Source organism: Bacillus rossius, chromosome 6 (assembly GCF_032445375.1).
Source record: "Bacillus rossius redtenbacheri isolate Brsri chromosome 6, Brsri_v3, whole genome shotgun sequence".
NCBI lineage: Eukaryota > Metazoa > Arthropoda > Insecta > Phasmatodea > Bacillidae > Bacillus > Bacillus rossius.
This window is the reverse complement of record NC_086334.1, coordinates 7,546,753-7,562,474: the sequence shown is the minus strand read 5'-3', so window position 1 is coordinate 7,562,474 and position 15,722 is coordinate 7,546,753. Positions and strand designations below refer to the sequence as shown.

The 15,722-nt window shown below is 42.4% G+C and overlaps 1 protein-coding gene across 1 annotated transcript in view; it reads right to left on the bottom strand.

Annotated features, from left to right (window-relative positions):
- The window catches only part of LOC134533492 (peroxidasin-like), a 521,250-nt gene extending 506,070 nt beyond the window's left edge, over positions 1-15,180 (bottom strand). Inside the window, exon 1 of the mRNA XM_063371017.1 lies at positions 15,148-15,180. The gene's annotated coding sequence lies outside the window, so the exon portion shown is untranslated. The remainder of the gene's footprint in view (positions 1-15,147) is intronic.
- Positions 15,181-15,722: the final 542 nt, after the last annotated feature.

Below are 15,722 nucleotides of genomic sequence, written 5' to 3'. Positions count from 1 at the left end.
TGAAAAAGCTTTCTTTTCCAGAGTTCCTCCGAAAAAGCACATTGGCAGAACATTGCAAAGAACGTAACAACAATGCCGTGATTTAATCGTTACAGATTTTCGTTTATACCAAGAGGTACAGAAATTGTTTAATATTTCAAAATTAAAATTACAGACACTTTGATGACAAAACAAATTTCTCACCAATTTTTATAAATAAAAATATAATAGTTTCTAAAGTGGGTTGGACATCAAATAACTGGACAGAGCTTATTTCCAAAAGCGAAATGGCTTTCTCGAATCCATGTCCGAGGTGGGATTCGAAGCCACGGCACAAAGGGAAAAGGAATGTGGGCTTACCGCAAGTTTTCCGCGGCCGGCGCCATGTTTGTTTAAACAACGCGCGGGCCTAAATATACCTCGCTCTTGCAGTCGGTATTTCATACACACGCGTACATCGCCGTTTCTCTTTTGTTTACTGCTGGTGGTGTAAACACACGAAGGCCCCCCCATAATAACTACCGACGTTCAGAGAGACTTTTCTATGTGCGGCTGTTACTTCAGCGCATGAAGCTAAAGTTGGCTAGCGAGGTTCGGACTTGTGTAATGAAGCCTGACATTCACATACTGTTGGTTACACGCCCGTAAAATCTGCGTCCATTGAACTATAAATTGGCTTCTTGGCAGCATAACAACGGCTTTGCCGTATTAATGTGACTCACCAAAGAAAATTCACACATTAATAATTAAAGTTACGATCTTCTGGGCCTGAGAAAAAAATTTAAATAAAAACACACATTTCCGAAATTGCTTAATTCGGGCGTTTACCTGAAAATGAGAGAATTATATGCTACTGGTATAAGATTAAGTTGTTCACACGTATCAGAACATTTTGTAATGAAACAAAAGCTCGCTATTGTGAATAATAAACGTATGTGTTTTTTTGCTATCATGATGCTGTAGACCCTTTTAACCATTGTACAAAACATGCCATAACTAACTAAATCTGAATATGACAGATTTTAAGTGATCAGTTATCGTTTTGCGTACTGATGGGTCCGTTTTTAAACACAAGTAAAAAATTAAAATATAGATAGAAGGGGTCGATTAGACTTAACGTTTGGCGCGTCCGTTGCCACGGGCACAGGGTATGAAAGAACCTTTTGTCTTTTTGAAACGCTGAACTCTTCGATACGTAAAAAAAAAAAAAACGAAATAAACAATCGGAAGTCGAACGAACAGTCAATGCGCGCAGGTACAAAAGGATTTGCGGCCAAGTCCCCCGCTAGATCAGCGCTGAGCCTAAAGGCATTTATTTCCCCAGCAGAGGGAGGGCATTACGCCCAGCCATTATGCATGCAAATAGGATATAATCTGCTCTGCCGGGGCGACTCTCGCCAACATTCGACGGGGATTAGGGAAGGGATGTTTCCAGCCCTCCGACCCACCCTCGCGAGAACCTGCCGGGAATAAAGACAGCTTGCAGGCTAGGGCTTCAGCGCTCTTTGGAAAACACGCCCTTCCGTTTGTTAGCTCGCCAGGAGTAAGGTCCCAAGCGACGAGGGGCCACGGTGTGGTGGCGGTCTCACTCTGACACGATCCCGGCCCGATCCTTGGCACGGGACGCGGCGGACGTTGCCGCGAACCAGTGGCTTTTGCCGGGATGCGCGTTTCCAAACCCTAGGTTGACTCGCGTGCTGGCCCTTGAAGCTCTCTAGGAGTCAGGGCCCAAGCGACGAGGGGCCGCGGTGTAGTGGCGGTCAGAGCCGTGTCTCCCTCTGACACGATCCGGGCCCGATCCCTGGCACGGGACGCGGCGGACGTTGCCGTGAACCAGTGGCTTTTGCCGGGATGCGCGTTTCCAAACCCTAGGTTGACTCGCGTGCTGGCCCTTGAAGCTCGCTAGGAGTCAGGGCCCAAGCGACGAGGGGCCGCGGTGTAGTGGCGGTCAGAGCCGTGTCTCCCTCTGACACGATCCGGGCCCGATCCCTGGCACGGGACGCGGCGGACGTTGCCGTGAACCAGTGGCTTTTGCCGGGATGCGCGTTTCCAAACCCTAGGTTGACTCGCGTGCTGGCCCTTGAAGCTCTCTAGGAGTCAGGGCCCAAGCGACGAGGGGCCGCGGTGTAGTGGCGGTCAGAGCCGTGTCTCCCTCTGACACGATCCGGGCCCGATCCCTGGCACGGGACGCGGCGGACGTTGCCGTGAACCAGTGGCTTTTGCCGGGATGCGCGTTTCCAAACCCTAGGTTGACTCGCGTGCTGGCCCTTGAAGCTCGCTAGGAGTCAGGGCCCAAGCGACGAGGGGCCGCGGTGTGGTGGCGGTCAGAGCCGTGTCTCCCTCTGACACGATCCGGGCCCGATCCTTGGTACGGGACGCGGCGGACGTTGCCGTGAACCAGTGGCTTTTGCCGGGATGCGCGTTTCCAAACCCTAGGTTGACTCGCGTGCTGGCCCTTGAAGCTCGCTAGGAGTCAGGGCCCAAGCGACGAGGGGCCACGGTGTGGTGGCGGTCTCACTCTGACACGACCCGGGCCCGATCCTTGGCACGGGACGCGGCGGACGTTGCCGCGAACCAGTGGCTTTTGCCGGGATGCGCGTTTCCAAACCCTAGGTTGACTCGCGTGCTGGCCCTTGAAGCTCGCTAGGAGTCAGGGCCCAAGCGACGAGGGTCCGCGGTGTGGTGGCGGTCAGAGCCGTGTCTCCCTCTGACACGATCCGGGCCCGATCCCTGGCACGGGACGCGGCGGATGTTGCCGTGAACCAGTGGCTTTTGCCGGGATGCGCGTTTCCAAACCCTAGGTTTACTCGCGTGCTGGCCCTTGAAGCTCGCTAGGAGTCAGGGCCCAAGCGACGAGGGGCCACGGTGTGGTGGCGGTCTCACTCTGACACGACCCGGGCCCGATCCTTGGCACGGGACGCGGCGGACGTTGCCGCGAACCAGTGGCTTTTGCCGGGATGCGCGTTTCCAAACCCTAGGTTGACTCGCGTGCTGGCCCTTGAAGCTCGCTAGGAGTCAGGGCCCAAGCGACGAGGGTCCGCGGTGTGGTGGCGGTCAGAGCCGTGTCTTCCTCTGACACGATCCGGGCTCGATCCCTGGCACGGGACGCGGCGGACGTTGCCGTGAACCAGTGGCTTTTGCCGGGATGCGCGTTTCCAAACCCTAGGTTGACTCGCGTGCTGGCCCTCGGAGCGCGCTGGGATTAGTCGCGACACTGGCGGGGGAGGAGGAGGGTGTTTACGGTTAGGAACACCGCGGAAACGGGGTCGGTCGCGCTCTGGCGAATTTTTATGATGTTTTGATCTTGAAAGAGGGTAGGGGATGAAAGATGTCATTATGATGTGGCTAAGGGGCACAAAACCAGAGTCGGCGTGAGAAAAATAAATGCAAGATAAATAGGCATTGGCGAGCATGTATACTGCTGCAGATTCGGAAACAGACTTAGACAAGATTAATTCAGAAAACTCCGGCGGTGCATAATTCCAAATGGTTAATAATGAAATGAACAGTGAAGGTTTTAGTTTAGTGATATTTCTAAGACTGAGGAAACTAAATGCGACAGAGATTTGGAGTGAGAAATATGATTGTTAGTTGAAGTGTTTCTCAGACGTTACTAAACTAGATTTTCTTTAAAATTAAAACAATTGTAAACATAACTTTTTTCAGAATTGGTGGTTTATTTACATATTTTTTTTATTGAGACTAATAATAAATAATTTATCTCTTTTTTGAAGTGGAAATGGTTGAAAAACAAATGTTACATAAATCTGCAATGATAAAAACAATATTCACAACGACTTTTATGATATAGACAATTCATATATGTATAATTTCCAGTTCATTTAAGCGTGTTTGTAGTCAGAATGGTAAATTTTACCTTTGAATTATCTAAATAAACTTTGCAATATATATCTATAAAAACTATTTTTAAATAGTTATATAACTGCTGCCATGTCTGACAGAGAATTTTGTTTTGAAGGTAGCTTACAGGAATTAATGAAATTATAATGTTTACTTATACACACATACACATAAAACATCATGTGTGTCATTACCATGGACCAAGTCATCAATAACGGCTTCGCATACATCAATTTTAGCCAGTGCAATCGTTTGAATGGAGTGTAGTATTAGTAAATTACATATCAAATAAATTAAAGACATTTGAAACAATACTAACTACAGAGACAGTCAACAAACCAATCTCGTATCCTAAAATAATAAAATTCTTAATTAAATACGAGCTTGAAAAGTGACGTAGCAAAAACTAAATTTATATTGCATGCAAATAATAATTAGAAAATTAAATAATAAAAAATGTTAGTAATATATACAGTTAATAAACAAAACTTTAAATAAATGCTCTGTATTCAATTTTACAGAAATGTGTATAAATTATAATTAATATTGAAAATCAAACAAGGGAAAACAGAAAATATTTTTTTTCTAAAAAAACAGAAATTTTTTCCTAGAAAATGGGATTAGTGTTTTTTTTTTACTTTATGAAGATTTTTTAAAGTCTTTTTTGAGAAAACAGGAGGAAAATTTTTACAAAAAAATTTAAGATGGCGGCCGGTCATGGACTTGCACCACTCAGTTTTTATTTGTGACACTAGCGTCGCAAAGAACGTGGGTGTATGAAAGTTAGTAAGGCGGGATGATAAGCGCGACGCTCGCTGGTGCTTCTAGTGTGGTATAGACTCTAAGCGCAAGGCTATGAACTGGCGCGCAGTCTTCTCGTCGTCATAGGACAACTGTGAAATTTGAGCGGTGACCGTAACATTATATGATAGCAAAATTAAGGTAAAAGTGTAATGCAAGTCCCTTAAGTGCTTTCAAGAATCTGTACCAGTTGTTTAACGCCTAAAAATTACTACGAAAACAAGCTTTTAAGCCTGTTTTCACTCTTCTAAAAACACAGTTTGTAAACCTTATCCGATATTAAAAGTACTTTTCGGTCCTCGGCGAATTCGTAAATGCTTTTCGTAAACATCGCGTTGTCTGAGCCGTTAAGGAAAGCGTCATTTGAAAGGTATAACCGGTAAAATATACGGACAAAAAAAAAACCTCGGGTTGGTTGAAATACAATCATGGTTCGCGGAATGGATGTCCAAACAACCCGCCGTCAACCGCGCTGGGTACCGCGTCGCTTCGCTTTGACGTCCGCCGCGCGCCGCAGCGCCCAGGCGCTCGTAATGAAAAGACCTCGCGGGAAATTCCCGCAGGCGGTTATTTCCGTCCGCCCCCCACGGACGATTGAAGGCTCGGAGAGGGGTTGGGGGGGTGTGGGGTGGGGGGGGGGGGGTGGAGTGGAAATTTCAATAACTGATGTGATGGGCCTCGCGCATCGGATACAAACAGTGGACGTCGAAAATGCGCCGCTGAGGGGTTCCGAATGAAGAGGAAGCCGAAAAGGGAAGTGTGGTTGACTCCGCCCATTTTCCACCCCCTTCCCGCCCCCGACCCGTCCCCGCGGAAACATGCACGCCCGAGGGTGGGGGGAGGGGTAAAAAAAGAAGCGAAAGAGCTTACGGACGCAGAATAACTAAAGGGCGATGTAATTAACAAAAAACCCTCTCTCGCTGCGGCGAACGGGTAAAAAAAAAAAAAAAAGAGGTAGGCGTTGTGTATGAGCTTTTTTTTTTTTCGCCCCTACGTTCCAATGAGGAGACGGCGGACATGTTTCAGAGGGAATTCCAGGGGCTGATTCCCGAGTGCCCAAGTGTACAGATCCCCCGAACAGCCAGTGAAATGTTGTCAGACTAGCGAGCAGAACACACAAATAATGTTTACTGTAGCCCGTTGTCCACTTAATTCATTTCCTAGATTCTCAGCTTTCGAAAAGCCAACCTTCAGTATTGACCCAGATTTTTGAGCAGGCGTTAAGATTGGACCACCGCTGATGATGCGCAATGACGAAATAACCCCAAATCTTCAACTCATGACTGTCCATACGTTACATTATTTTTATAAAACTAGTTTTTGTTATTAAGACCATGATACAAACTGGCATGCGATTTGAAGAAAATATTGCTTAGAGCATCCAGTAACAACGTCATACGCAACCATGCCTAACTTGAGTTCTGACTCTTATGACCCCGCTCACAACAAACCAGAATTAAAACATTAACGCGAGCGAATTCACGCGATCTAGTGCAACGGAAACAAATGTGAAGCCTTCAGTAAACCGAAAATTCAAATAAGCAAATGCCAGTGATTAATTTACGTGTTCAGAAAATTATGTTCTTCGTGCTTTTTATTTTTTAGTCTTGAGACATAGTAGTAATAATAAAAATGTATTTTCTTATAATTTGTAGCTTCATGGATTTCTAGTTGCGATACCAAACTTCGCATGGGAGATGGTACACGTCGACAATTTAAATTGCCATTCCGTCGCAAAGCATTCTTAAGGGGATTGGTGCACCAGCATCGTATAAAAAAAAAAAATATATTTGTTAATGATTCAGCTGCTAGAGAATATTTGAACCATTCTGGTGTAAAATTTAATTTTTTATTTTTTTATTTTAATTAAGTTATTGCTGATTTTCGGTATTTTTTTTAATTCAAGCTTTATTAAAAAACTATAAAGAATTCAGTGGTAAAACTTTCGCAGATAAATTTTCAGACACGGGAGATATGACTGTGACCATTATTTTATCTGTAATCATTATTAATTTAACGTATTTACAATTTGAATTTTAATAACTGAGCTGCTACGAAATTGCGTGATATTCATTTGCGAATTTAATAACATTCGCGTTTTCATTTGTAATTCAAACGCCTACATATATGTCGGCTGAATGATTGACTTTATTTTAGTCTTTAGCTTATTGCAGTCGGACCTAAAGTAAAAACGTAGCTGTAGAAATTTGAGTCGCGTGCAAGCTCGGATACGAGGAATTATGGAGCGCGCTGGACAGTAGTGACACCTTGCGACAGTTTTCCAAACTTTTTGCAGCTCGTTCCCACTCTGCCACAGCTGTCTGCTGTTTACGAAGGGGAGACAGGATTTCGCGGGAAACTGATATGAAGGTCAACGTACTCATTTTCAGTAGATAAGAGAACGTGTTTGGTTTAGCTCGGCGTATAATTGAATGGTTATTCTCTGTTGTTATTTAGCACAGTGATTTAGCTAGATGTTTTTTGTTGCAGCGTAAGATTTATTCAGGAATAAAATGCAGAAGAAACCTCCACCAAGAGTACACAAAAGAACAAAACTATCGAAAGCCATTAGAGCGCTTAGAAAAAAGAATAAAGAAAGATAAGAGATTATTTTATTATAGCTTTTTTTACCATATATTTATTTTTCAGAGTTGAGTATGTACAACGCGATGGACGCGACAACAAAAAGATGTGTAAAATTGTAAACATGTTTTTTTTTTTCAGCAATGCGTGAACCATTCATAAACTATACTCAACATGTATCCGTATAATTACGTTTGAATTTTTTTTTTATGGCAGGCATCAATGTTAACAAGTTTATTAAGCCACAATAGACTTTTTTCAGAAAACTAAGTGTAGCAGAAAACACTCAACATAGTCTCACACAAAATCAGTTTACATGAATGCAGTTTTAAGAAGTAAGCAACGTAAATAATAGTTAAACATCATTTAATATCTGCTGGTAACGTTTCCAAAGTATCAGCTTCGCCTTCATTCACGAACAATATTCGTGAGTTTATTTATGTATTTTTGCTGGCTATTCGTTGGTGACTGTTAGGACTGCAAAATTAGTAAATATTTTTCACCCTATCCTGAGTTAAATCTAAGTGTGCGCGGTTAGATGAGGACCTAGATGTGTCTCAGGCTTACGCATTTACACTCTACTCATGCGGGGTATTAACCATGCGCGTAAGAGCGCGTTGCCATTAACCTGTAGGATAGTCTCAACAATCCTCTACGGACTCGAAAAATGTCACCTGCTCATTGGCTACTTGACTTGTGATAACTGTTTGTTGTAATGCCTGTGATTCATCGTTAGAGACCTGAAAAATTCGCGGGTTCATTTCGTGTTATGCTAAAATTCAAATAATTATACCTTAGTGCTGCTTCTGTCATTGGTTCACTGTTAATCTGGATTAATGAGGGCCAATTAGAGACCCTCGCTCAAAGAAGTGTCGAATCACAGACACTCAGTCGAGACGACTCACAAGTCAGCAGCCAATGAACAGTTGGCATTTGCCCGAGTGTGTAGATGATATTGGAGTCTATCCTGGAGGTCATTGAACCCGCGAATTTTTCCGGTCTCTATTCATCGTTGATTTGGATGAGGAGTTTTCAGTGATTCAGAGCCTCCCATTTAACTGTGGCCAAATTGAAGAAGCAGTACACATGTTACATGCTTGAATTCATAGCGAATGGAAACAACAAATATTTACTGATTTAGTGGTTGGTAAAAAAAAAATATTATTCGTATCGCGTCCATCGCTTCGCGCCATGTTGGCTCCTATATTATATGGATTTACAAAATATAACGATTCATTTACGACACTTAAGATAAGGTGTGTAGGATTTTAAGAATTCACTTGAATTATTATTTAAGAACATATTTCAGGATAACTTGTGAAGACGCTCGTACAGACGGCACCGGTTGTGATGACTCATTGTTACCAGAGCAGGGGCCATCTCGTGTACACGAAGTGGCATGCGAAACCTCAACATAACTCGAAAATCAATAAGTGTTACATTGAAATGTGTCCACTACAAATTTTCAGGAATTATAATTTTGAAATTGAGTAGAAATATTCCTGCAATTAGCATTAAGTATATTTTAATAGACATTGAAAGCGAATCATTAAGTAGCTTCAAAATCCAAATACCAGAATACAGATAGTCTGTAACAATACAGACCTCACCGACTAGATATGGTCCAGATTGTTAATACTAACACATTTGAAAAACTGACTAGTTACTGAATATGTTGAAATTTTGTAAACCTGTTACTTTAGATGATTGGTGATGTAATAATGTCTCTTGGAAACTACATAAGATTTTAACTGCTTTTATTTCTCCATAAATTCGCAAATCACCATGGCGGCCATTTTACGATCACGATTTAGTTCTTAAATTTTAAATTAGTTTATTTGTTGAGAGCCTGGTACAATGTGTCTGACCACTAAAGCGATCCGAGCCGCGTAGTGTATACTACTGCGAGGTTGTCGAAGTAGGCTCGGGTCGGGACGAATTTCACTATGAAGAAACAAAGGTTTTTAATACATGAAAAATTATCCCAAAGCCGAAAATTTGTACAGTAGTAGAATGAACATTTCTTAGTAACACGTCAAAAGTTTAAGTACTGCCGCAAACCTTGTGCGTCACACCAAAAACGAGCAGTTAAGTCCAAAATGACAATTTTTTGCAACGATCCACAATAATGGATATTGCAAATGCAGTTTATGGAGTAGACCGTCAGTATGGAACCCAAAATAATCTAGAAACATTGCCCCATCTGAGGATAGTGATAAAAAGCACAAAGTTTAAACATGTTTCTATAAAATAGACCTTTTAAATCATTAAAGTTAACGAATTCACTTTCATTCAATTTTAAGGAAATATAAATACATCTTACATAAACTTAAAGAGCCCAACGTGGAAATCGCTTAGAGTAAACGTTTTTGCATATTTATTCATCTTTAAATTGGTATATTTTTTAAGTGTCTCATACAATTAGTCTGACCACTAAAGCGATCCGAGCCGCGTAGTGTATACTACTGCGAGGTTGTCGAAGTAGGCTCGGGTCGGGACGAATTTCGCTGTTAAGAAACAAAAATTATTAATACATGGAAAATTATCCCAAAGCAAAAATTTTGTACAGTAGTAGAATGAACATTTCTTAGTAACACGTCAAAAGTTTACCGATGAAACCTTGTGATCACACCAATAATGAGCAGTTGAGTCCTTAATGATAATTTATACAATGATCCACAAAAATGTTTCGTAAATTTAATAACTTTAATACTTTTTTAAGCCGGTTCTCATTATGGCACCAAAGTAATATAAAATAATGTCCTACATGGTAACTGTGATAAACACCTCAAAGTTTAAACGTCCTATTATTAAATTGGTAATTTTAATCATAAAAGGTAAGAAATATACTTATATATTTTTTATAGAAATTTGACTACATGTTACATAAATTTGTTGAGCGTAGCGTCAAAATCACTTCATAAATATTGTCTGTGTTTTTTTTTTGTAAAGTTTAAATGTGTATATTTTGAGTGTCTGGTACAATAGTCTGACCACTGATGTATTTCAAGCTGCGTAGTGTGTGTGCATCAGTGTTAAAGTCGCTCGTGCTGGGACGTTTTTTGCTCCAGAAAACTAAGGTTTTTAATGTATGGTAATTCCAGACTGAATTTTACTCTGAAAGAATAAAAGTTTCCTAACTGCAAGTGATTTTTGCTGCAAACGTAGATAAAAATCTTCCAGGATGCGATTTGCTTAGGTAAAAATATTAGTATGATCGACTCTTTAATTTCTAAATTATAAATAAATAACAATAGAACTTCCCGGAAAGTTGTGATAAACTAACGATATTGCGCGAGTAGCACACCCGTACGTTACTACAGAGAAAGGCTATTTTCCTTGACCGTTAGGATTTCTGGGACGAACACCCTCTCACAGCTGGGGTCATAAAATACGGCCAAACTCTTGCAAAAACATCCACCACCGCTCTTTGCCACTAGCAATTCAACGAAGTAAGCTAGGCGCAGCACTCCAATGAATTAACTTAGAAAAAAATTACTAAATATGTAATTCTATCAATACATTTTACAACACAACTTATGTTTTATTTATTTTCTGGAAAAAAATAATATTATCATACGAATTATGTTATAAAAGTGACAAAACTCAATAAGCACATTTACGGTGTATCGTTTTCTTCAACTGTTATGTAGTAAACTAATTTCATACAATTAAATATATATATTTTATAATATAGGCTACATAAAAATTTTGCACAGATATGATCTAAAATAATATACTTAATGTATTAGAAATAAAAAATAATTATATTTTTTGGTATTAAAATAATTTTTAATAATAAAATTTCTGTAACAAAATACGAACACACGTATATAAAACCAGAGGTCCTCTAGAATTTTGATTTACAAGTTCCAAGCAGAAATTGTTTATTGTTAATTTTATTGTATCAAAAATCATTCATATAAGAAAAAAGAATATGAATATCTAAATAGATGTAACATGAATACACCCTATCATATGCATTAAATATATTTTAAGTAATCCCTAAATAAGACCAAGTTTATTGAGTGTCGCAATACGCAGAGTGTTTCAAAGCCCGCCGGCCGTGAAAGATCAGTACGGCCGCAGTACACTGCAACGCTCGGGCAGCTTTAATGAGGCAACTAATTATGCTAGACTCTTTATAAATATACTATCTTAAAGCTAAAAGTATAATTAAAAACATTTATTTAGACATTTTTTCGCATTGAGCTCTTCAAATTGGTGTAAATCGTATTTTTATCTGGGTGGCAAATATAAAAAAAATATATGTCGTGAATTAATCGCTTTATATCATATCTGAAATATTAAAAAAAATTTATTTCTAACATTAATGGGTGTATTACAGTTTCTAGATTATTTTGGTAAGTTTACGGACAGTCAAAATTAAAAACTGTATAAATGGGTAGCATTTTAATGGACTGATGCAAGTTGCTGTCACCTAGGACTTAAATGCAAATTTTCGGTGATAACGCACAAGGTCTACAGCGGTAAACTTTCGTTATGTTATTAAGCATAGTCAACTCTACCACAGTACAAAAATTCAGCTTTGGACAAATTTTTCAAAGGTTGTCTTGGTTTCCTGGAGTAACACGAAAGTCTACGCGGGGAAGGGCGGCTACCTGATCCGAGAATGAAAGATAGTGTGAGATGGGAAGCGAAGATAAGAGCTGGTTGGGTGTCCGTGTTGGAGAGAGAGAGAGAGAGAGAGAGAGAGAGAGAAAGGCGATATTGTGGAAGACCTTCGAAAGATTCCCGCTAGATGGCAGGCCTCAGAGCTGCAATCTTAGACAACCTCCCCCCACGGAAGCTCTCTCGCCACTAACTTGCCAAATCTCACCCGCTAGCTTATATACGTGCTGGCTGGCCGTGCAGTAGTAATAAACAAGCATTTATAAAACACTTAAGCTCATTTCCAACAAATTCTGACGAATGACTGTTTTTTGTCCTGCACCAATCCCCTTAAGCACTCAGATCCATGTGCATCTACGTCTAAATGTCAGAGGAAACTTAAAATATTTTAACTGTAACTTTTTACTCAGCCTAAGCTAAGGAGGAATTCAATTTGATCTTTCTTCTAGGTCTTTTAGTTTCAAATGTTGCCATATATTACACAACCAAATTTAAAAATAAAAAAAATAGCCTATGTTAATTTGGAATAATGCCGACAAAACAGCGAAATAACGTTTTAAATTTGTCCATTAAATTTCATGTTGGCAAACCAACTCACTCTCTTTTATAATATTTGTAAGTTTCAGTGATTTAATGTGTGTCAGGGATTCGCAAGGGTATGGAGCATGGGTGTTAACTGACTCAAGTCATCTCTGGTTAGGATGCTTGTATGTTGCCTACTGCCCATATTTAAGCGTATTCATACAATAAACAGAAAACTCTAAAATATACTGAAAGTTTTACATTAAACATAATTTTTGATGTTTACATTTATCAAAACCGTTCCACAGACACGCTTTTGCAAGCGCAAACTAGGCCCTTCACTAAGGGACTTCTAAATCCCCCCTGCCCCCCCCCTTTTTTTACGGGATATACGTCCATGGTCTCTGTCACAACCAAACAAAAACAAAACTTGTTTTTAAAATGTACTTACTTGACCTTAGGCAGTGATCGAAGTCTAAAACAAATATTCATTTTAATTGAGTGCCCTCTTGAGTAAGATGCCTTTTGTATAGGGACCGGAAAAATTCGCGGATTCAATCGTCTCTCATTGGCCCAGAGAGCTCCAGTTAAACTGCGAGCCAATAGCAGAACCAGCAGAATGTTACACATGTTTGAATGTCAGCCTATCACGAAATGAATCCGCGAATTTTTCCGGTCTCTACTTTTGTAAAGTAGTTATCTTGCGTGTATAGACATCGCCACTGAGAACAGTGGAAGTAAACCAATACGTGTGTACAATCGTATATCGTGACAGGGACGCAACACGTTTGACGAAGAGGGGTGGGGAAGGGGAATCTGTTTTCAAGCGCGCTTGCAAGGGACTTTTTTTTTTGCACACGGTAGAGGCCGATCGGTTTTAATTACCAGCACTACGTGGAGCTAAAACACACGATCCCACTGGGACTCGGAAAGGGAGGGGCATAGTCCCTGGGGCAGGAAAGCGACGACAAGCAGAAAAGTTGTGGGGAGGAGTGGGGAGAGTGGAGAGGGGATAAATTGTCCATATTTGTCATTAAACATGTGCGTACCCCGACAACGGACGCAGCTATCTGTAACGCAACCCTGCACGCATTTTGAGAGTCGATTATGTACCTATATTTTTTGTGTGATTATTTTTCCTCTGCTCTAACGCATTACTAAAGATAGGCCTATTTGGAAATTCTACAGGTCCAGAGGCCTACACGTTATATTTCGCATGGTTTGCGCTATCAACCTGTTTATTTAATTTTTGATGCCACGAGGTGAGACTGTTAAATGTAGCAGGTATACCTTCATCAACGCATGCGCGCACAAACCACCGCCGGCTACGCCACTGTTTTTTCCCAGAGCCTTAGTGGTACGAGCTCAGAGGACCTGCTTCATTTCCTCTCGCGTTAAGGTATTTATTTAAAAGCAGGCATGCGGTTGAAGTTCCGAACGCACTTCAAAGGAAGTAGTCGCGAGCTGTAGCGTGCTATCACACAGTTCTTTCCTCAAAAATAAATTATTTTACGTAGCTATGTTAATTTTTTTTTAATTGTGGGTTACATTTTGTTTAATATGCCTTATCTTTGGTAAATATTGTATGCATTCAGATGTTTTCAGTATAGTCAGCCCCAAAATAAATTCCTGACAATTTTTTTTCATACTTTTAGGTGACGTCTAGTTCCCGTCGTTCGGGCAGTTTTGTCAGGACAACTGGCTGGGTACCCAAATATACCGGGTTCGATTCCCGGCTGGGTCTGAAATGGGTCACACGTGGGGAAGGTCCTTTCCGTGCTCAGGAATGGCTGTTGCGGCAGTCAATACGCGTCCACGCAGCGGTAAGAGATGGCAAACCACGGCACGATCATCCTGCCTTGAGAACATCGGGTTGTGTCACGGCTGTCGACATCTGGTCCATCGCAGAAAACTCACTGGCTCACAGTTACAGTTAACTACTATTGCAGTAGGCACTGATTTTAATTGAAATACACAGAGCGCTCTTAGGTCAAAATCCTTATTGACTTTTTATTCAGAAACATTATACTGATTTTAGTGGTCGATCAAGGTTGCACCGTGAACTGTACAGAAAATCCACTTAGGAAAATGAAATATTAAAACTATGGTTATTTTTGCAAACATGTATTTAGTGGCAGAGGTAATGATTTGCAATTTTTGTGACATTGAGTAGTAGGTTCTCTGTGAATTTCGTGACTAACACCATGTTTCCCACTTACGTTTGTGCAGTTACTTAGGTGGGAAGCGACCGTCACAGATTCCACTGTACCTCGGCTTGGTCAGGGGTGAGCTCGGTCACGGGGGGGGGGGGGGGGTTCACCCGTCCCCCTCCCCGCGCATCCGAGTCCCCGGCGCGAAGGACGAGTCGGGCGACAGGGCGTCCGAGCCCGCGAGGAGATTGTTCCCCGGGCGACGTCGACGGAATGGGCGGCTGATCGAATCAGCGGGGCCCGCGGACTTGCCTAATCCCGCAGGGGACCACGGGCTGCGCCTGTCGTCGACCAGCCACGCTGATGAACTCGTAATCGCATCAGGCGCCGGGGGTCCCCCGTCGTAATGGGGTTCCCGACGGGGAGGGACGCAGTCGTGGGTCCCTCGCTCTGGCGGCTAACCCCCCCCCCCCCTCCTCCCCTCTCCCCTGACCGCACCCTAGAGAGAGATAGCCAGCCAGCCAGACAGACAGACTTGAGAATCAGGACTCCTCGGCGATCGAGGAGACGCCAGCGATTAAGTGCCGCTCACAGAAAAGAGGTTTATTTTGTCGCGTACCCGTCTCCCGTAGGATGCGTGGAGACGTGGCGGACGTCTCTCGGCGCCAGCTCTCTCGCGTAGAGCAAGCAGCCTCCTGCAGGGTGGCAAGGGGGGGGGGGGAGGGTGGATCGTCCGGCCCGTGTAGCTGCCGAGGGACGTCTCCCGCGCTGGAGAAAAATGTGCGGTGCAGGCTAGTTGTGTTAGTCCACGCCAGATACAAAACAACACTCACGCACACGGTAGAAAAAAAACGATAAAAGAGATTATAACACACTGTAGAACAGAACCAAAAGCGATAGTATTGGCGAGTTTATGGAGCGTCTCGCGACCGCGCCTGGCCTCGAAGGTGGCTCGCGCGGGACTGGAGATCAGGACGCCGGGGCACTGCTCTCGCGCGCACGGAGCGGAAGTGACGTCATTCCCGAAGCCGCGGCGCGCTGCGGACAGGGCTGTGATCCGGGCTTTACGACGTCAGACTCCTACAAAGTAATACTTTGTTTGTGCGTGGTGACGCAAAACTCGCAGAGACCGTACTATACTTCACCTCTTATCCTTGCCACTAACAATACCTGTTCACATACTCAGCCATGGTT